At 37.6% G+C, this 22,923-nt stretch overlaps 1 protein-coding gene across 2 annotated transcripts in view; it reads right to left on the bottom strand.

Moving 5' to 3' along the window:
- Positions 1–22,923, bottom strand: part of Col8a1 (collagen type VIII alpha 1 chain) — a 127,667-nt gene that overhangs the window by 47,432 nt on the left and 57,312 nt on the right. For both annotated transcript variants that reach the window (XM_090347402.1, XM_090347392.1), the window contains exon 2: positions 720–817. The gene's annotated coding sequence lies outside the window, so the exon portion shown is untranslated. The remainder of the gene's footprint in view (positions 1–719; positions 818–22,923) is intronic.

Here is a 22,923-nt window from a genome sequence, read left to right on the forward strand (position 1 = left end):
ACTGCGGATATACTCAATATCAAATGTGAATAAAACCATATTTGTTATATCATTTGTTTCATACATCCTAAATTGTCTTTAGGAAAATTCAGTATGCATTACTTCAGTCATCTGAAAGGAATCATTTCTTCATTACAGCTCATAACTTTAAACTATAAAATAACACTTGGAAAAAATATTGGCTCAATTAAGAGAAATATGATAATGATAGAAAAACACATATAGACATGTCCTGGAGATGATAAGATTATTTGAATTTTCCCATTTGCACTGGAATTATTTATTTTACAAATCTCCAGATCTTTTATTACTTAAAGTCCTCTGCTGAATCATGAAAAGAAGCTTAAGTTAGCAATTTTCCTCTGCAAAATCTAGGGGCTAGCATCTGGTGAACACTTGAGTACCTATGGAAATGATTATTTTAAGACTCTATTTCAACATGCTTGAACTCAAAAATCAGCTAGAATCACTCTCTGTATTTTACTACAGGGATTTTTTTTAAAAAACCTGGTATTAGCCACGGTCTAAGTCTCTTGCAAAAGTGTAGATAGGATAGATGAGAGAAAGCCAGTGCTTGCAAACAGGCTAGACAACTGTCTGCCAATTGCCCATGTGTTCCTGGACAGTAACTGGTTGCTTCTCCTGTTGACCACCCCATAGCCGAGCCCCTTCTCTGTCATCACTGTTCCACACTTAACATTTAGACTTGGTTGACTTACAGAATTGAGAGCCAGTGTCCTTTCTTGTGCCTTCCTGCGGCACCCTTGGGCTGGTTTTTGTCTCTTCACGGGATGTTGCTCCACTTCCAAAACAGCTTCTGAAGTAGAATAAAAGAGGACAACTTTACTTAATTGGAAAGATTACAAGAAGTAAAATTGTTACCAAAATGTATTGCTACCAGATCACAGGAGAAATTGCATAGTAGTAGAAGTATAAACACACAATTCAATGAAAAGTACTATTGGTAAAACTCTAATTAAGAGAAATAGAGAACATTTATATATTAATTAGGAGAAAATGATTTTGATTTATGTCATCAAATATAAATCTATTTAGTTTCACATACATATTGCTACAGCTGTGATCCAAAATATCTTCCACAGTCCTATGAATTAAAGGCTTGATTTATAGTTTGAGGTGCCCTTGGGAGATAGGAGTACCTTTAAGAGGTGAGGTCCTGTGAAAGGAAGTTAGGTCATTGGAGAAGTGGCTCAGAGTGAATACTGAGACGTTGGCCTGGCCTATATCTTGCTTTTGGCTGCTATGAAGTGAGTAGGTCTCTTCCAGGACTCACTCCCACCATGATGTGCTATATATACTACCATAGGTTGAAAGCAGCAGGGCCTGAAGACCATGCATTAAAACCTCACAAATGTAGAGAGAAAACGTTTTTCCTCCTTTTAAGTATTTGACTAACACGTATTTTTGTACGTGGCTTTTGTCCAAATAGACAATGCATAATTTATCTTCATGTTTCCCATGAGTGTATTAGATGTTCAATTTTCAATAATTCAATTTCCATTTATCTATATATTTGAGATAATTACAAAAGATTGAAGGATTTGTTATAGAGGAAGCAAACTTATGAGGATGCGATGAAAGAAAAGTTAAGGAGAAAAGTTTATTTAAGAAAAGCAAAGTCTGAGCAATGCTCTTTCCATTCAATTTGTATACAAAGTTTCTGAGTTGAGGATTTATTCTTAGTTATTTATCAAATTAGATCTGCTTTTCATTTTTTAAATTTGGCATCAAGTAAAAAGCCTTTTTATTTTAAGGTTTTGTTGGAGTTTTTGATACAATCTAACTAGTTGAATATAATTTAGAAAGCTTCCATCATCTACAATTATAAGTCATATGGAATTTATTTCTACTTAATCTGCATTTCAGAAATTTAACTCTTGTATTTGACATATTAAGGATATTTTTGTTTTGGTGTTTTTCACAGGGAAGCGACTACTGAATATTTATAGAATGAAAGATCCAACTTTTGATGTGTGGGCTCACTATAGAGTCTGTACAATATTCACTCCGGCGCAGAGAGTACAGAAACTATTGAACTTTGCCTTAACTTTTGGAAAATCAGATATAAATGAGGTTTGAGTTAGCCATTGGTGATGTGAGACTCTTCTGACTCTGGAAAGCTAAAAGATCTGACTATTGCTAGTAATAAAATTCAGGGACAGTAAGTGGATTCAACAGCTTGACTTTTCCAGTTCACTACATGTATGGAAGCCACAACTATTTAGTCTGATTCTTTTATTACCCAGCAACTACATAACTAAATTTGTGATTTAAAATACACTTAGTAGATTATTTTTAAATGTGTCATGTATAGAAATTTAAGAATGAAAATAATTAAGAACTAGGTTAAATTAATGTAAGTACAGTATCTAGTACTTAAAAATCAATACATTCTAATGGTTCAAGAAATTCTTGAATTTAGCTAATAAAATAAAGAAGGTAAAATAATAAAAAATATTCACAAAAGTTCTTTTTGTAGTAACAAAATTATGGAAAAAGTTAAATGTCAATCAATATAGTTGTTAAAAATTATGTACTCTATATGACAGACTATTATATGTTTATTTTCAAAATATGGTTCATTGTTATTGTCAGACTATTATTATTTAGCATGAAAACTTTAAGATGCTTTATTTGTTAATTCTGACCTAGACTCAACACACTAGAGCAGAAAAGTCCAGGCTCTGGGGGCCAATATCAATTTAGTTTAGAACCCTTTATTTTTCATTTCTTTCCACTGGATATTTGGAAGTCTGCTTTATCAAATTTCATCAAGGTGATTCAACTTCCAATTTTCATGTAAGAAAAATTGGGCTAACACTCTCTCCACTTCTCTTTAACATAGTATTAGAATTCCTGGCCAGAGCAATAAGGCAAGAAGCAAGCACAAAGGGGATCCAAATAGGGAAAGAAGAAGTGAAACTTTCCCTCTTTGCAGATGACATGATTCTGTATTTAAAGAATCCTATAGACTCTACTCCCAAGCTCCTTGAGCTGATTCAAAACTTTGGCAAGGTAGCAGGGTATAAAATTAACCCTCAAAAATCAACTGGCTTCCTATATGCCAACAATGAGAGGAATGATGCAACAATCAGGAAAGCAACTCCTTTTGCACTAACCTCAAAGAAATAAAGTACCTAGGAATTAACTAAGAATGTAAAGGACCTTTTTGATGAAAACTTTAAAACCCTAAAAAAGGAAATTAAAGCAGAACTGAGGAAATGGAAAAACCTCCATGCTCCTGGATTGGAAGACTCAACATTGTGAAAACGGCAATCTTGCCAAGGGCTAGCTACAAATTCAATGTAATACCCATCAATACCCCAATGTCATTCTTTAAAGAAACAGAAGAGGCAATCCAAAATTTCATATGGAATAATAAAAGACCCCATATAGCAACAGCACTTCTTAGCAGAAAGAACAGCGCAGGAGGAATTTCAATACCAAACTTTAGACTCTATTTTAGAGCTAGAGTGATCAAAGCAGCTTGGTACTGGCACAAGAACAGGCCTGAAGACTAATGGAACAGAACTGAGGACCCAGATATTAAACCACAGACCTATGGCCACCTAATCTTTGATAAGGGAGCAAAAAAAAATAGAATGGAAGAAAGACAGCCTTTTCAACAAATGGTGCTGGCAAAACTGGTTAAGCACCTGCAGAAAACTAAAGTTGGATCCTTCTTTGTCACCCTGCACTAGGAATAACTCCAAATGGATCAAAGACCTCGAGATAAAAGCAGATACACTGAAAACTTTACAAGAAGGAATGGGAGATACACTAGGTCTCCTTGGCACAGGTTGATACCTTCTTAATAAGGACCCAGAAACACAACAAATCAGAGAAAGTCTGGAAAAGTGGGACTGCATTAGACTGCAGAGCTTCTGTTTGGCAAAGGACATAGCTAGCAAATTAACTAGAAAAATCTACAGAGTGGGAGAAGAAATTCACTAACCCTACAGTGGACAAAGGCCTCATATCTAAAATATATCAACAGCTCAAAAAATTGAATCACTCCCAAACTAATCTCCAAAGAAACAACCATCCCATTAAAAGATGGGCCAAAGATATAGGATGATGCTAAATGAGAGGACCTTCAGGATACAGAAACAAAAACCATATATTGTGTAGTCCTTAATGTACCGTTACTTCTCATCACTTTTGCTGTCCCTTGGTTATCTCATATTGTTATCTGATATATTGTATATATGTTTATTTCTTTATTTGAAATAGGATAGGGAAGGGGGGAAAACAAGATGAAATTTTGGGGAGGGAGGGAAATGGGGAACAAAACATGAGAAAGGGTATCAATTTTTGTGAAATAATGCACCTTTTCTCTGGTGAATATAATGTAACCCTTCTATTAATTACAATAAAAATGCATCCCCCCAAAAAGAAGATGGGCCAAAGACTTAAAGAGAGTCTTCGCTGAAGAAGAAATAAGAATGGCCTATAGACACATGAAGAAATGCTAGATATCTCTGGCCTTAGAAGAAATGCAAATCAAAACAACTCTAAGATTCCACCTCACTCCAGTTAGAATGGCCAGGGGCCATCAAGAAATCTAGTAACAACAGATGCTGGCGAGGATGTGGCCAGGAGGGATCATTACTACACTGTTGGTGGGAATACAAACTCGTTCAACCACTATGGAAAGCATTTTGGCGGTTCCTCAAAAGACTAAACATAGAACTCCCCAATGACCCAGCAATTCCACTACTTGTAATTTACCTAACCGTCCAGAAACAAGGACATACTAAATCCACTAGCATAGTGATGTTCATTGCAGCACTATTTACCATGCAAAGGTATGGAACCAACCCAGATGCCCCTCAGTTGATGAGTGGACCAACAAGATGCATTTATACACAATGGAATTCTATGCTGCCATCAGAAAGAACGATATCACCCCATTTGTAAGGAAATGGAAAGACTTAGAAAAAAATCATATTAAGTGAAGTAAGTCAGACTGAAAGGAACATTGGCTCAATGGTTTTCCTCATTTGTCATAATCAGTAGAAACCTTGGGCTCTCCTAGCAGAGATTTACAATAGAACAAACCTAGCTACATAAAGCCATATAGTATGATGCTAAATGAAAGGACCTCCATGATTTAGAAACAAAAGCCATATAATGACTGATTATTGTCCTTCATGTACTATGTTATTTCTCATCTCTTGCTGTCTCTTGGTTGTCTTATACTGTTACAGTATTTCACCTTGTTATCTAATATATTGTATATATCTTTATTTGGTTATTTGAAATAAGATAGGGAAGGGAGGAAAACTAGAAGAGGGGTGGCCGTAGGGGAGGGAAATGGGGACCAAGACATGAGAAAGGATATCAGTGTATGTGAAGTAATGCACCTTCTATCTGGTGAATATAATGTAACCCTTCTATTAATTACAATAAAAATATATGGAAAAAAAGAAAAATTGGGCTAAGTATCTATTGCATTAGGCTTAGAAATAATTAAATAAGTATGCATCTATAAATAATAATGTATAAAAGTTTTATGAAGTTTAGTGTGTATAATTAATAAATGTTACAGCCTCCCAGTTTGTGTATTATAGTCTGAGGACACCATTTCTAAGCTCCGAATTAAAATTCACATCACTTTCCAAACTCACTGAAAGTTCTACTTTCGCTCCCTTTTAATTTCCCTTACTGCCAAAACCAACTGTCAGAAATTTGGAAAACAAAAACAAAAGTAAACCTGGGCACTGGTGTCTTAAGTCCATAGTTACTTATAACCATAGCTACTTTGGAGGCTGAGATCTGAGGATCATGGTTCAAAACCAGCCCTGGCAGGAAAGTTGGTGAGACTCTTGTCTCCAATTAACCACACACCACACACCACACGGACACACACACACCAATAACAAAACAAATGGATCAACTTCCTTGCCTATAATTTTTTGAGGCTCCAACTGTGCTGTACTCCCCAGCCACACTGTTCTTCTTATTAAAATCATAGTGCTGTACTTTTAGTCCTTCACAGTTTGCCTGGTCTAATCTTTCTTCCCAATACGAAGTGAACATTCCAGTATTTAAACCTCAAACTTGAACGTCACTTCCTCAAGACTTTTCTTGACCATCATTCTAAAATCAAATGTTCATGTTCATATGTCTCTTATACTTTTCATTCTATAGTGGTAATTGTGTTTTCTTTATGTAGTTAAATGTTAGTCACTTTTTGTGTGGGGGGGGGAAGGGTGGAACTAGGTTTGAACACAGGTCCTCACACTGGCTAAGCTGACACTTTAACACTTGAGCCACACCTGTGGCCTTGCTTTTTTTCTGGTTATTTTGGAGATAGAATCTAGTGAGCTTTTCTGCTGGAGTCTGACCTTGAGCCATGATCATCCAGTTTTCAGCCTTCAGGGTAGACAGGATTCTAAGTCAGAGCCAAAGGTATTTAGGCATCTTACATTTAGTCTGTCTCAACACTAACCATTTTTCTTTCTCATATCCCTGATTGAGAGAAAGAAATTTGCTTGTTTCTTGTGGTAAATTCCCTTGCAACCAGAATCAGGTCTACCACATGGTAGGTGTTCCGTAAACACTTACTAGACTCCTTATAAATAAACACTTTCTGTACTTCCATAACATAGAATTTAGAGGGGCAAAAGAAACACTTGAGATTATTTGAAAAAGTCAGAAATTATAAACTCTACAGGCATTTAAAAAGCCTTTGATGATTCTGATTAGAGTTAAGTACCTCGCTTCAATTGTGAAAAAGAAAACACAAACAAATCACGACAGTATAAAGGTTTTTTTTTTTTCTTCAGGAGTATGATGAAAGATTCCTTATCAAATCAGATATTTTAAAAGCTGTATCACCACTCAACAGGATTCTTGCTTTGAAATAAAGAATGTTTATTTTGCATCAATATTTTTGTTGCTGCTAAACATGGAATTATTTACTGGATAAGGAACAAATCTTGGTAAAAAGACTTCCTTTTTAGTCTTGAATGTGTTGCCAACAGCGTTTTGTTATTTTGGACTCGTTGAATATAAGTATCTACAATGAGTGGCACTCATTCCTGCATGGAATAGGTGAGAATTAAATTGTTGCTATTAGTTCACTCTGGGGCTCAAGAAACTCATGGGTGGATCACAAGAATAAGATCAATTTCTAAAAGACCCATGAAAAAAACTAAACTGTTATTTATAGATAGACATGCCATAGCATTTCAGAAACTATAATGTTCATAAGTATATATATGCAAATATGTCACTATATTCTAGTCTAAGATTCTTCCACAAAGTGAGGTAATTATATTCTTATAGTTATTAAAGGAAGAGGAAATGCCTATTTATTTAACATGTCTTTAAGGCTAATGTCCTTGTAATTGTGTTATCTAGCCTCTCAGTTAACCCTTCTAACTGTGCAATGACTAAATAAAAGGCAGTGAGATGAAGAATCTGCTCTTTTACACAGCATTGAGGGAGAAGATTGGGGAATCAGGAATCCACAAACCAAAGGGGCTATCTCGTCCTATGGACCTGACTCCAGGATTCAGTTGCAAGATTTGCAAGGAACACTGTATTTTATATTACTGATACATAGAAGTTATCTGGAACACGACAAATGTTCATGGATGAACACTGCTATTATATTGGACAGAGCTTTCCATCAGACATCTGAATTGTTTAGAAATGGATAGAGAGTTTAGTCTAGTGGTAGAGTGCTTGTCTAACATTTACAAAGACCCAGATTCGATTCCTCGGTACCACATACATAGAAAAGGCCGGAAGTGGTACTGTGGCTGAAGTGGTAGAGCTCTAGCCTTGGGAAAGCCCAAGGACAGTGTTCAGGCACACAAGCACTTACACACACGTTTTGAACATAGTACCTATGTTTTGTCTACTTTTCTATCCCCAACGCATGAGTGAGTGGTTCATAACTGGAATCTAGAAAATATTTATTGAATTAAATGAAATGTCATTTCTTGGGCTTTCCCTGAGGGAAAGATACTAATCTGACATTTTATCCTTTGAAAATCTGACTTTGAAGATCCTTAAGGTGAAGAAACACTGGGAAGTTTGGAAGCAACAAGAAATGTGGAAGAGGGAATGCACTCATACAATTCAATGCATGTCCTGCAGAATTAAAAAAATTGAGGGAGGGAGTGCTCTTGGGGTTCGTGAGGGAGAACAATGAAAGGGGTGACACTGGGCAATTTGTGCTGCATTTATCAACTGCCTTGTCGAATGGCAATTCTTTTGTACAACTACTTGAGAGTAATTGAAAAAATAAAAAGAAATATGAATTGATGTATCTCAGGCTAGTGAGGAAGATGAATACAAAGAAGATTGGAGGGTGTTTCTGAAGAGATTCAGGAGAAGAAAGAAACATTAAGCTGGCTTCAGGGCTTATTTTTGCCACAGAATAAAACACAAATAAGACAACCGAGATATTAAACTCTTCTGAAGAGTTGGTGGCAAGGGGTATTGATTGACTGTCTACGCTTGGAATAGAGAACCTCAGCAAGATTTGGGTTTAACTCCAAGAGAAGGAGGTTGGTGGTGGCCAGTAAACATCTAGATACATGCAACCTCGTTTCCTGTGCATTTCAGGCCCTCGTTTATTAGCTTTTCCAGTTGCTGATTGGCCCCTGCTGATTAATAAGAGTCATGATGGGAATCTGCTTTGTTCTCATAACTCAGTATTGCTCCCATGGCTTGGCCCACTGACTGCTATGCTCTCTCCAGGAGACCTTCCTGGCCCAGTCTGCCACCCATTATCCTAACAAGTCCATCTACTCCTCTGCTTTGGTTAGTCCACAGCCATTGTTTATTAGAACATCCTGTCATCCCAGGAACCATTGCTGTCCAGCAGCTACAAGGTGCCTGCTTTCTCATACCCACAGCAGTGCTGTGCGCGCGCGCGCGCGCGCGCGCACACACACACACACACACACACACACACACACACACACACACACACACACACACACACACACACACACACACACACACACACACACAGCCCATACAATTGGGGCAGTGAAAACAATAGGGCAAACAGATGCACAGCTGTGTAAACAGAGAAGTACAACAAATTAGAAGATTTTGGTACAAACTGTTACTGCCTGCTGCTGCTGTTTGTATGTTGGAACTAAGGGGAAATTTTGCATGTCACAGAAGTTGTTGGAGCCCACAGGAAGCTACAGGAGGGGAGGGTGAAGGTGGTGGAGAAAGCATCCAGTTCCTTTCAATAAGAAAAAACTTTGGAACAAGGGGAGAGGCTATCTTTTTCCTAGCTAGCTAATCTAAGGGCCTATGTGTTACCATTAATTCCCCCCCCCCCCCCCCCCCCCCCCCCCCCCCCCGCCCCGAAGTTTTGGTTGTAACAGCCTGGAGAAGGAAAATGAAAATGTATTAAGCAGAGTACAGCCTGCCAGAGAGATTTCTGAAGCCTTCTTCCCACTGGAAACAGGCTACAAAGAAAATAAAAACCAGAATGGATTATAATTGTACATTCCACTTATAACCAACTAGCAAAATGCCAAGGAAATGATTACTTTGGGTAAGTTTTTTTTTTTTTTTTTAGGGGCACTGTTGCTTGCCACTGTCTGGCATTGACTGTCTTTGACATCCTGAGCACTGTCAGAAATTAATCTGGACTCACAGAATTCAGCTGGAAGCAAATTCCAGGCAGGTCTCTCCCTTGGCCATTCCAGGCTGATAGGTATCTTTCTTCTTTTAAATATATCCAGATAGGGAATTTGAAAACCCCTCAGAAATCTTTTCCAGAGTTTTTAAAACCTTTACTGCCAATAAGATCTTTCCATCTAACTTAAATTCCTTTGGTTGTAATTTAAATTCATTTCCCCTTCTTCGTTCCTCATTAGACAGAAGACTACCACCCTAAATAGCCATTTCTCTAAATACAGCTGTGAACACACAGCTCTTGCTTCTTTCGTAAGCACACATGACTTCTATTTCAGATGGCATCTATCTATAATCATTTTTTTTTCTCACTTGGCTTCTGACTTTGTCCTCAAAGTAACTAGTAAAGATCCCTTAAAATTGTGTCTGACTAATTGATTTCCTTCTACAAATATTGACATGATAATGTTCTGTGTCCATTCCAGCCAGGCTTTATTGTCTTGTCCCCATATATCTAAAAGAAGATTGTCATTAATATTCTAGGTTTCCTTGGAAATGGGTGAGATAATAGTCCTAAGATATGGAGGTCCTGTCTAAAGTCATTAATAACCTTGAACAATTAACAGCTAGCTAACATGACAGAAGAAATAGTAAAGAGATGGACTAAGTAATTTTAATTTGGTGTTCATCATTAGTTTTCAAGTATTATGAATATATGTTCCCAATATTCGTTTGGCTCAAGCAACAAACTATTTCCACTTAACAACCATTGGTTTTACATGCAGTGGTTAATTTATAGCATCCTGTCACTAGTTTCCCAAACAGCAGAGCCTCTAAAAGCTATTCTTAATTTATATATTTTAAAACATTTCCTCTTAGGTTATGGGATACATTATTGTCAAAGGACCTATGTGTACAGCTCAATTAGTTTCTTCATATGCCAAATCATTTTTTAGCTAAAAAGACCTGATGCTTTTGCAAGATATTGTATAGGAAACAGCTGTTTTATTTTGATTAAATAACATTTTAGGAGAGGGGGACACTCTAATTCTGACTCTTCATGAATATGCATATACTAATCTAAGACAAATTGAAAATACGATAGCAAAAGTTCCTTTTAAAATATAATTTCTTAGCTAGGCGTGGTGGCCTGTAATCCAAGCTACTCAGGAAGCTGAGATCTGAGGATCACGGATCAAAGCCATCCTGGACCCTAAAGACTGTGAGACTCTTATCTCCAATTAATCATTAGAAAAGCAGAAGTGGGGCTGTGGCTCAAGGGGTAGGGTGGTAGCCTTGTGCTGAAGAGCTCAGGGAAAGTGCCCAGGCCCAGAGTTCAAGCCCCATGACCCACAAAGAAAGAAAGAAAGAAATATAATTCCTTTGTCCCCTAAACTCAAATACTATAAAGTTAAACATATGTTAATAAAATAATCTTCAAAAAAGGAAGATTTTATCTCATATTGTCACAATTTTTCATCTTGTTATCTGGTATATTTTATATGTGCTTAGTTGGTTATTTGAAATTGGATAGGGAAGGGGGGAAATCAAGATAAGCGGGGGGGGGGGTGGGAGGGAAATGGGGACCATGTCATGAGAAAGGGTATCAATGTTTGTGAACTTATGCACCTTCTATCTGGTGAATATAATGTAACCCTTCTATTAATCACAATAAAAATTATTAAAAAAAGGAAGATTTTAAAGGTGGTTTTTTTGAGGTGGACATTTTTTTTTCTATAATCTATTGTCAGTTTTTTACTCGTTTGCTTTTAAACTTTTGTTGCACTTTGAATTAAGCCTCAAAGGGCACAGCGAGGCTAAATATATCACTTACATCATAAAAATCCCTGTGTAATATTCGCAGGGATTTTATAATACAGGTGGATTTTCTTAAGTACTTTTTTGTGTTTCTTTCTTCCATCATGCTGACTTTATCTTGTAGATAAATCTATCTTTTAAACATTCTTGGGCTGACAATGTGGGCTAGTGCTTGCCTTGCATGCATGAAGCCCTGAGTTCAATTCCTCAGTAAAACATACACAGAAAAAGTCAGAAGTGGTGCCAGTGTGGTTCCATTCTTTACCCTTCCTTCAGCCTGGTTTCTATGCTACCTGAGCACAAAACAAGTGCTCTGAACTGACTGGTTGACTCACTTGTCTGCTGAATAGTGCATTGAGGTTTTAAAGGTTTCTTTTAATACTTTTGTTTTGTCTCATGCCACATAACTCACATAACATGTCCGTGAGTAACACTGACATTGTGCCATCTGGCAGTCATCCATTTTGGAGGTAGTAGCGAGCAAGGGGAATGGAAAGCTTGCAATCTATGGTGTGACTCTGTGTTCTGGGTGTCTAGGATAATGCTCTTAGCCACTCCTTAAAATGTTTTCACCTTCTTTCTTGTTTTCAGTTCACTAGTCTTCTTCTGTCTAGTTTCCTGTCTTCTCCTTTCATTCTTTGCATTCAGGAATCACCCAGAAAGCAGGGAGGGGAAGGAGGGGTTACAGGTTCCTTATGAGGATCTTTTTACTTGCTTGCTTTGAGTTTCAGAAATGTTGCATTATCCTTTAGAGTTCTTGAGCTAATTATATTTTCTCCAGTTTTGAATAAAAAAGCAGATTACTTTTTCTAAGCCAAGTTCTAGGGTTTGGACACATAGGTTGTATTTCTTTACACAGTAACAACTCAGCAGTTCATTTTGTTAGGATAAACTGATTTACAAATAGCTATGAGTGGTAGGAAATACAGTTTCAGTTTAGGTTCATCAATATAGGTTTCAATTTAAGTTATCTTATGAAAAGCTGTTTTATGGTGACTATGACTCCTTTTAAACCTTCTCCTGAAGACAAACATAACATTATAATTCTTACACAATGTTATTGCTTTAATTTTTTTTTTGTGGGTCATGGGGCTTGAACTTGGCCTGGGCGCTGTCCTTGAGCTCTTCAGCTCAAGGATACTACCCTACCTCTAGGCCTGGGCATTGTCTCTGAACTCTTCAGCTCAAGGCTGCCACCCTAACCTTCTGCCAAGCCCCACTGCAGGTTTTCTAGAGGTTAATTGGAGATAAGAGTCTCAGGTCCTTTTGTGCCCAGACTGGCTTTGAACCTTGATCCTCAGATCTCAGCCTCCTGAGTAGTTAGGATTATGAGCATGAGCCACCGCGCCAGGCTATTGCTTTAAATTTTAGGAAAGGAGAATTCATTTTCTTAGGGAGCCTCTATAGGAAAGGATCCGTGGTAAAACAATAAGTTTTAATAGACAGCAAGAACATGGTAAAAGAATCTGGATTTGTGGTTGTTCTATTGCTACTCACTTCTTCCCCTGAAAATCCCATCAGTATTAGAACATAGACCTCATTCTGAAACACAGTCAGCCATATACAGGGAATTGATTTGCCTCCCTTGCTGTAATCATGGCACATCTGCCATGATTATTCATAGTGTGGTATTGTGAAGCTACTGATGAGAAATTTTAAGAAATTCTGTAACACAACAGCTGTAATTGGGTTCATTCCTAGTAAGGATTATTTACCTACAGGATTTGGATTCATAAGCTTTAGAATAGTTTCAGTCTTACAGAACACTGTTACAAAGATGGACTGAAACTGAAAATAATGATTATAATTTTAGCAATGTACTCTAACACATGTGTCAGTATGCAAATGGATACAAAAATTAATTTAGTCAAAGCAAGGATTCAATTCTGGGAATCCAGTGACATGGAGGAAACAAATAATTAATTCCAAAGCTTTTAATGTTTACTAATTATGAAATTACATGATCTTAAAAATTGCTTAATTTAGTATGTTTTACTATTTATAGTGATGATATTAAAATTCAGTCATTTGGCTTCTAAGCACTTAAATACTAAAATGTTATGATAAGGATTCTTTTTCTATTTTTGTACTTATGTGATCTTTTATAATTTAATGACCTAGGGTAAGTTTTTGGGGTAAATGCAACTAATATTCTAGGAGGTTTCTCTTAAATGGATCATTTAAAGTGGTCTATTGGATGTTTTGTGCTATTTCATCAAAGTGAAATAATCAGATTAAAGATTTAAGGCTAAAAAAAGCTTTTGTCTGGCATAAATGGAAGTAGAAACATAATTCTAAGATAGTTTCTACCTTTATATGAATAAAGAGATGATGGTATTCAATAACATTTGCTTCTTACTGAATGCTTATTTTGTGCCAGGAGTTTTATATGTAATGTACATCATTTATCCCAAGGCCTTCACATAAAAACCATCTTCTATTTATTGCATAAAACAAATAGAGCTTTGACAACTTTCCTAAGATTTCTTGGAAGTGAGATTCAATTCCGTAGTTTATGTTGTACAAACTTACATATCTTTCCCTCAGAAAAGTCATTTTGTTTATGGTGAATTTGAGAGCACAACATTGTTATCATTTTGCATATGTCTTGTTTCATATAAAAGTGAGAAAATTCAAAGTAAACGCTGAAAAATTAGACATCTTATAAAAAGGAGTTTGAATTCTGTCTTCTGCTTAGGCCAGAATCTCTAAGGGGTTAAACAAGCTTATGACTAATAATAACATTTGCAGTCATGAGTACTGAGATAAAAATGGAGCAAAGAGCAAGCTTTAAGGTCAAGCCTCTAGCACCAAGGGGTTAGAAAAATACTTTTCTTCCTAAATTCAAATGTCACACAAAAAATTTCTTTTTTTTTTTGCCAGTCCTGTGGCTTGAGCTCAGGGCCTGAGCGCTGTCCTTGGGCTTTCTCAAGGCTAGCACTCTACCACTTGAGCCACAGCACCACTTCTGGCTTTTTCTATGTATGTGGAGTGCTGAGGAATTGAACCCTGGTCTTCGTGCATGCTAGGCAAGCACTCTTACCACTAGGCCAAACTCCCAGCCCCACGCAAAAAATTTCTGAGAGCTGACTACAACTGTGGTTGGGCTACCATTAGACCTGGAGCTTGAAGCCAGGGCTTCATGCATGATAGGCGAGCACTCTACCACTAGACCACGTTCCTGGCCCAATCAATACAGTCTTTTGTGAACCTCCAATCCCGACTTATAGCTTATAACATTGTGCTTGTTGTTTTTAAATTTAAAAAAATCCTATAATGACCTTTTTGCTCTTCTTAAAACCTATCTATTACACTATTGCTATCTTCAAGATTTGGATTTACAATTCCTTTAACCTAAAACATTATTTTTTTTCAAAACTTTAACTTATTCTGGTCTCAGTGGCTGCTGCCACCCCTCTCTGTCTACATCATCCTTTTATTTATTCTTTTTAATACTTGATATCCAAGAATATTTAGTTGTTTTCTTTTTCATTGCCTATCTTACCAACACAGTGATAACCATTTTAGATTAAGAGCTTGGTCTTTTTCTTTACCTGTACTCTAGAGCCTGAAGTCATGTCTCATGTGTTTGGTAAATGAATGAAGTCTGGGTGGATGGATGCATGATGGACAGTGAACAGAAATAGATCCCTAAGTTTATTGCCAATCAACATCAAGGGATGTGTTCACAGGTGACCTTAAGGATGCAGAGCGTATTTACATTTTAATAGCCCAAAGCATAGCTCATTAGAATTAATTCTGTTGAAATTTTGGGAAGCACTAAACCCCTCAGTTGAAAGTGACATGTGTCATTTGTTACCTGAAGAGGTAGGAACTTTATGGGATGGGCTTTAGAAACTGCTTGTTTTTTGGCAACTGGTCCAAATACTTGTGCTTCATTTTCACAGTGGAGGGTACCCTTAGGCAAATAGAATGTAATACCATGGTGGTGACATTGAAATGGGTCAACTTTTAGGAAGTCCAATAGAGCACAAAGTCAAAAACAGATGGTGTGGATGCAGAAAAAGACATGTCTACTTGTGCTATAGCGACAATATTGTGGTGGTGGTCTTTAGCCCACTAATGATGAATATATGTATTCTTAGACATGTTCAGGGAGAAATATGTCAGAGGCTCTTGTTTAAAATGTAAAACTCTGAATTGGCTATCCAAGTATTAGACTCTCAGTTGGTTATGTTTTCCATTTGCCTTAAGTTAAAGTGTTAACCTCGAGATACATCCAGTCTGCCTTTTTCTCCTCCCTTCTCCTCAGAGCCACAAATTCCCAGCATTGTTTTCATAAAGGAAACCAGATTAACTAAAACAATCCCCCCCCCAAGATAAATTCCAATGTCCAGTCTGGGGTAAGTTGTCACTTTTTTGTGGAAGTAAATAATCAGTAGAACACTGTTTAATGCTATTGTCTTCATAAATCCATTCTTAGAGCCTGTAATGCTCTTATCCATTGGTAAGCTAAGCAATTACAGAGGCACCTTTATTCCAATAATACCACTACTTCTCAGGAGAAGGATTAAACAGAGCTCATGGCAGCCGTCTGGCAAGGTACTTAGGTCCTGGTACCCTGGATCACCAGCTGAAAGAATGCTTTAGAGAGAAGGCACTTCAGGGCTCAGTGATGCTGGTTTCAAGTAACCTTGCTGTGAGACTTTATAACTTTATTCCATAGAAGCTTGTGGACTCTGTTTTAGGAGGTGCTAAACCAATTCCTATTTAACAAGCATTAGCTTTACCGGTTTCATTCTTCCTTAGTTCTTAAGGGAACACCTGGCATCTAGCAAGTTCTTGGGGTAGCAGGAAGGAGAAATGGGTCTTATTCTAATGACATATCAAAACGTAAGCTCTACATGAGATCTGAGAAGTCTTGAACTGGCAGAAGGTGGAAAGTAGACATTTAATTTGCTTCATGAAACTCATTCTTCCTCTATCTGTACCATTTTTGTGGAATTGGACAAGTAACTTGAATTTTCCTGTTTCTCAGTCTCTTCATCTCTAAAATGAGGACAGTAATGAAAAAGAAAATCACTCTCTGGAGTGGAATCAGAATTAAATGAGTTTGTAACATACTGGCAGAACCCTTTCTCCAAAGAGGGGGTCCCATGGAAGTTAGTTCCTAGTGATAGAGTTTTTAATGACTATTTTGTGCCTTGCTCAAGGGTGTACAAGTTGCTCTTAAGTTTTGGTCCTCAGATCTCAGCCTTCCTGAGTAGGTAGGACTACAGGCGTGAACCACTGTGCCGGGCTTGCTCTTAAGTTTTGAATAGGACTGTTCTTTCTCTCCATTTGAGCCACAAAGAGATTCGAAATCTCCTTTTGGAGCGGTCGGCTGTCTCGATTTGCTTGGGACTCAGGGATTTCCAGACATGTGGGAAGTGAAGTAACTAACGCCAGGGCAGCCTTGGGCAGCCTCAGAGAACGAGTCCTTTGGGAAAGATTCCAGGCACCGTTTCTTCAGGGTGATCTTTAAGTAATCCCTCACATACTAAACTCTTCTGAGTCTCTTTGAAATTCACCTTGTTTCTGGAAACTCTTTAGATCGGTCCCCTTTCTTTCATCTCTTCACATATGGGGCCAAAAGGCAGGGCTGTGATTTCATAGGCCAAGAGAAAGCACTATTACTTGGGCATCCTTAGCCACTTGCCACTCAATTCAGGCCTTATAAATCATGGGCCCGGATGTCCGGCAGTCTGGGAGGTGGATCATGGAAAGGAATCAGGATAAACTGAAATGACTTTTGCCATTCATTGGTTTGGCCAGTGGACCTTGCCAAGCGTTTTTCCCCCTCAATTTTAAATAAATCAGTGTTCAACAGGAAAATGTACTCCATATGTTGCTGATGCCTTTATTCCCAATTCACAAAAATGCCATCTTCTTTGAGAGGTAGGGTTTCCAGGAATTGTTTGGAAACTTGAAAGTATCACTTGAATAGTCACAAACAACTCCAGTTTTTCGTCCGAGTTTTAGTGAGGACAATAAGATATGATTCTGGTCCCAAATACAGTCTATCCTCACCCTTTAAAACTTTTCATTCCAGAATCTGAATTTACTTTTTTTTTTTAAAGTACAGGTTTTCTATTTCATTCCTTTCCAAGTTTACCTGAATTTAATAGAGGTCAACAAAATCCAGAGAGACTCAAGCATTTTTATTAGTGGAAAGAAGGTCACAAACAGGGTGTGTTACTTCTGTCTATTGACAGTATTAAAATATTTAAAAATCAGCCTTGGTTTGGAGAATCAAATCATCCTTATGGAGAAAATTAGAAAATATTATCCCCACTTTGATAACAGAAATCTTCTGTTAAAAGGAATTTTAGTACTTAGTTTGATTCTATAATTTTCCCTATGTCCTATCTTTTCCCTCTGTCCTGAAAGTTAAATTTACCTGTTTGATCATGACCCCATTAATTTGCTACTGAATTCTGACACAGTTCCATTTGTCAGCGATCTGAGAAACAGTCCTGAAATACTTTGCCACTTATCAGTCAGGGTCCCCCAGGTATTAGATCATCCTCATTTGTTTGTCTGGTGAGCACTGGCTTCCTTTTCAAGGCTGGAAGCCAGATTGGTTCAATACTAGAATAGGAACCTGGAACTGACATTGATTTTGCAGATGTGCAAAGAATCCCAGGAGTTTTTTTTTTTTTTAAGAGCTTTGAGAGAGAAGAGAAAGTGTTTTCAGAGGGCTGAAAACAAAACAATCAATCATATGCTGAGTGTGAGACATGTTTCTATTAAATGACTCACTTTCCCTGCCTTTTCAGACTATAGATCAATCCCTTTTTTGTATTTTAGATACACCATGGAATAACTACTACCACATCTTCATCTTATTTATTTGTCAACATTCGAAGTCTTTTAACTTGTTTCTTTACTTCCAAACTAGAGAAGGAAATAAATATTGGAACTAAAAATTCTAGAACAGAATTTTTGAATTATCACAGCAATATTGCCTAGGATAGTCAAAATTCTCAGGACATCCTTCCCCTTGGAATGTACCAGCAGTTACATAAAAAATATATATTTTTTGACTTCACATTTGCGTAGTTCATCACAAAATTGTGAGTTAAGAGCAGAAGTGTTCAGGTTCTTATAGTACATGAAGCCCAAGTTCTGCACTAATATGACAATATTTTGAAAGATTTTATTAACATTGATTTTTACATCATATTTCAAATGTCATGTTTAACAAACAAGAATTCAGGAAGGGAATCTTTATATGCAATCACTGGCACATAGATTTTAGAACATAATTAAAATTAAGCTGAGAGTTTGTATGTCATAGATACATGTCGATCTATGTAACATTATGTCTATGGGGTATATATCCCATCATAGATTTTTATGTCTATGCAGTTATGTTTATATCTCCAAGACCACATCAATAACCTTGGGTACCTGAATATTGAGAAAAATGGCAAATATTTAATACTAAGCTTACTGTCTAACCATTATAAATAGAATACACAGAATATAGATTGGTCTCTTAATGTCTCTAACCCTACTATTTCACCTATAATTATGAATAATAGTATTAATGATAATAATGTCTGTGCCTGGTGCAAATGTTACCATTCCTGTGTATAACACAAAGTTGATTTTTTTTTCCAGTCGTGGGGCTTGAACTCTGGGACCAGGCACTGTCCTTGATCTCTTTAGCTCAAGGCTAGTAAGTACTCTACCACTTAAGACAGTACCATTTCCTGTTCTCTGGTGGTTAATTGGAGATAAGAGTCTCACAGACTTTTGTGCCTGGGCTGGCTTTGAACTTTGATCCTCAAATCTCAGCCTCCTGAGTAGCTAGATTTATAGGCATGAGCCACTGGCACCAGCAAGATTATTTTTAAAAGTCAGCAGACTGGCTATTTCTCCTGACAATAGATGATCAAGCGAATAAATCTCATGATGGGTCAGTGGAAATCTCTTCCTTCAGGCTTAAATTTCAGTTCATCTAGTGTTATTTGGAATTTTGTTTATGGAACACTGGAAACTCAGCTTAACAATGTCTCTTTTATTCAGACATAACTGGCATTCCTGAAAATAAACACAACTTGATTATTTTCTGAACCAAATTCTTGTGTTGGTGCTTGGTGGGGATGGAGATAATGGAGCCAGTTTTTGTTACGTGCACTGCATTTCACTTGGTCACAGCCTGCACTTCCTTCTGTGCCACTTCTCTTGTGGGTGGAGTAAGGAGAGAGAATATTTGGTGACTGGCCCAGTCCAAAAGTCTGGGAAATATCCCAATTTGACTGATGACAGTGTGGCTGCTTTTGCCTAGGGATTCCCAGGTCATCCTTTCTAGTTTTTTTTGTAGTTTTTTTTGTTTTGTTTTTTTCTTTTGGTGGGTCTTCAGGCTTGAACTCTGAGCCTGGGTGTTGTTCCAGCATTCTTCAGCTCAAGGCTACCGCTTTACCCTTTGAGCCACAGCAGTACTTCCAATCTTTTCTAGTTATACAACCAAGTATTTCATTTCTGTGGTACAACCTTTATTACTGTTTTAGTGAGTTAAGTGTGTGTGTGTGTGTGTGTGTGTGTGTGTTTGCATGCATACACATATGCATATTCTTGCAAAATGTACAGAGTTACTTTTCAAAGAGTGGATTAAAAAAAAAATCTACATTGGCTGTTTAGACAGCACTTGTTGCTTTGAGATTCCCTGCCTCACATCCCCTCACACCAAAAAACCTGAGTGTCAGAACCAGCAAAGTTGAATGTATTAAAAGACATTTCCTTGTGTGTCATTGTATTTCTTTTATAGAATTTTGTATGACTATTCATTATGTTTTAAGTTACAAACTTCAAAATTTTTTAAAAAATGTTACATCGAAAGGCTCATTTTCTGAGCAAAATTTATATTAGTGATATCATGATTTTTCTTTTTTTTTTTTCAGTTGTGGGGCTTGAATTGGGCCTGGGTGCTGTCCCTGAGTTCTTCAGTTCAAGGCTAGAGCTCTACTACTTGAGCATAGCACCATTTCTGGTTTTCTGGTGGTGGTTAATTGGAGATAAGAGTCTCAGAGACTTTCATGCCTGGGCTGGCTTTGAACCACGATTGTCAAATCTCAGCCTCCTAAGTAGCTAGGATTACAGGCATGAGCCACCAATGCCCCACGATTTCTCTTTATAGTGCTGGGGAATGAATCCTGGCCTTTGAGTTTGTTAGACATCAAAGTGAATTTAACCAAGATATCCAAGCTGAGAAGGACAAAATGAGTAGAAAGAGACAAGAGAAAGTACACATCAATTGGTTGTATCCTCTGAGAGTCCTTGTTTAGCTCGCTGGTCCAGAAGACTAGTCTTATCATATTGCATCTGTGTATATATTTGAGAAAAGTAACATTTCTTTAGGTCGTGAGCATTTGGAAAGCAGAGCCTAATTTTCTAGACATTTCCTAATAACCTAAAGGGGGATAATAAATCAGGAATAAAAGAAAGTATGTGTTCAGGGTCTAATTTCACCCTCAAATTATGCCCACCACCAAAAATGGAGTGGTTGGAAAATGACTTCATAAGGATAATTTGGTGTTGTAATTAGAAAATTATCTCTTCCTAGAACATTTTGTGAAATTCTGCTATGAGGTGTCAGCAGGTTCTTGTGGGGCCTTGTCCAGCAGTGGTAGAGTGTCATGTAAAACACAACATGGTTCCAAAAGAGCCACTGTAAATTTTCAAGTATGTGGAAGGAGTTTGGTGTGCTTGCCAGTATGGTTTTTCCAAAAAAAGGAAAAATTCTGCAGAGATCAAAGAAAGGCGGAAGTGGGTTCTCGCCTCAGGCAGAAGGATTTATCATCAGAATAATTCAAGCTGGTGATTTTTCTGGCAAGGCAAGCCAAATGAGCCCACTTAGAGTAGTGAGTATCTGAATTTGATGTGGGCAAAAAGAAATAAAGAGCCAGCAGGAGGGACAAATGAGGAATCAGGGAGAGACACACTCCCGTGTTTGTCTCTGACCACAGACTGTCTCGAGGCATCTGGCATCTTCTTTAGTTTCCAGTTGCAGGGCAGCTCAGTACATCCTCAGATGTCTGCTTACCACATCCCTGAAATGCCACTGTAGAAGTAGCAAATTGGGCTTTTCCTTTAAATTATGTTTTAATTCCCTCAAACAATGTATTAGAAGCCAGGCAAAACTGAAGAGAAAAGAAGATCTAAATGGGAGTCCCTAGAAGGTATAGAAAAGGGCATGGTGAACGGCTGGCTTTTGGAGGTCATTCATAGTGAAGAGGGCCACTGTGAAGTGAGACTCTATGGGTCTCTACCTATGTGGCTTTGAGGAAATTCTTTACCTTCTGGGTCCCTGGTTCTACAACTACAGAACAAGTATAGCAGTTTCTATCTCAAAGAGCTAATCCACGAATCACATGAATGGTGTGGAAAGCTCTCGGTGTATAGAAAGCTCTCAGTTCATGTTCACTGCTATTTGAACTGGGCTTGGACACTGTCCCTGAGCTCTTCAGTTCAAGGCTAGCGCTCTACCACTTGAGCGCCATTCATATGCACAGATGTACATATGGAGTTGGGATTCTATTAATTCTTTGGGAATATCTTAAAGTAGGCCAAGCCTCCAGTCAGTCATGTAGATTCCCCAACAATCCTAAACTCCCCTCTAATGGAAAAAAATTAGGAAATAAGGGCGATCCCTTTGACCTCTTCCTAAACATACCTGCCATGCTGGACTTTGAGGCAGTTAAGCCCCTGAATTCTTGGAGTAGCAATAGACAGTTGCAAGCAGAAGGAAGGAGGACTGTATTCCACTCACTGAGGTTTGAACCTATCTGTGGCCACTACAAATACAAAACAGATGGTGATGTCCAATTGGCTGTAAAATAAAACCCACTCATGGTAATAAGGGTGTGGTGATTCTGCCCACAATATACTGTGTTATCATTATTTCTCAGACCTGTGCAGATAAATGGTTAGTTGTCAAGCCCTCTCCCCCCACCTCTGTAATCATATTGTAATTATATTTCCCATCCGCCTTGGTTTTCTCAAAATGGCTCGTTCTTATTGGTAGCCTGCATCTTGAAACTGCAGTCTGTTATGGTGTATGCTCTATTCACATTCTATTCTAGTTCTCCTTTAATTCTTCTTTTTCATTTGCGTCTGATCTACTTTATCTTACAACATTGTTCGCCTTACTGTATACTGACTCAAATGCTTTTAGAATAAGAGAAAATGAACATTTAAAAATTTCACACAGACTAGTCATGCTAGCTGGCTTATGCCTGTCATCCTAGCTGCTCAGGAGGCTGAGGCCCAAGGACTATAGTGTGAAGATAGATGGCGTAGTAAAGTCCATGAGACTCTTGTCTGAAATTAACCACCAAAGAAAAAGGAGACATTTGGCTTTGTAATGATTCCAAGAAAACTGATAACAAATAAAAAGTGAATAGGTTTTTCTTATTTAATTACTGTCATTGAAGAGATGTAAAGATTGGTATATGGGTA

Source organism: Megascapheus bottae, chromosome 1 (assembly GCF_031878675.1).
Source record: "Megascapheus bottae isolate mThoBot1 chromosome 1, mThoBot2.hap1, whole genome shotgun sequence".
Lineage (NCBI taxonomy): Eukaryota > Metazoa > Chordata > Mammalia > Rodentia > Geomyidae > Megascapheus > Megascapheus bottae.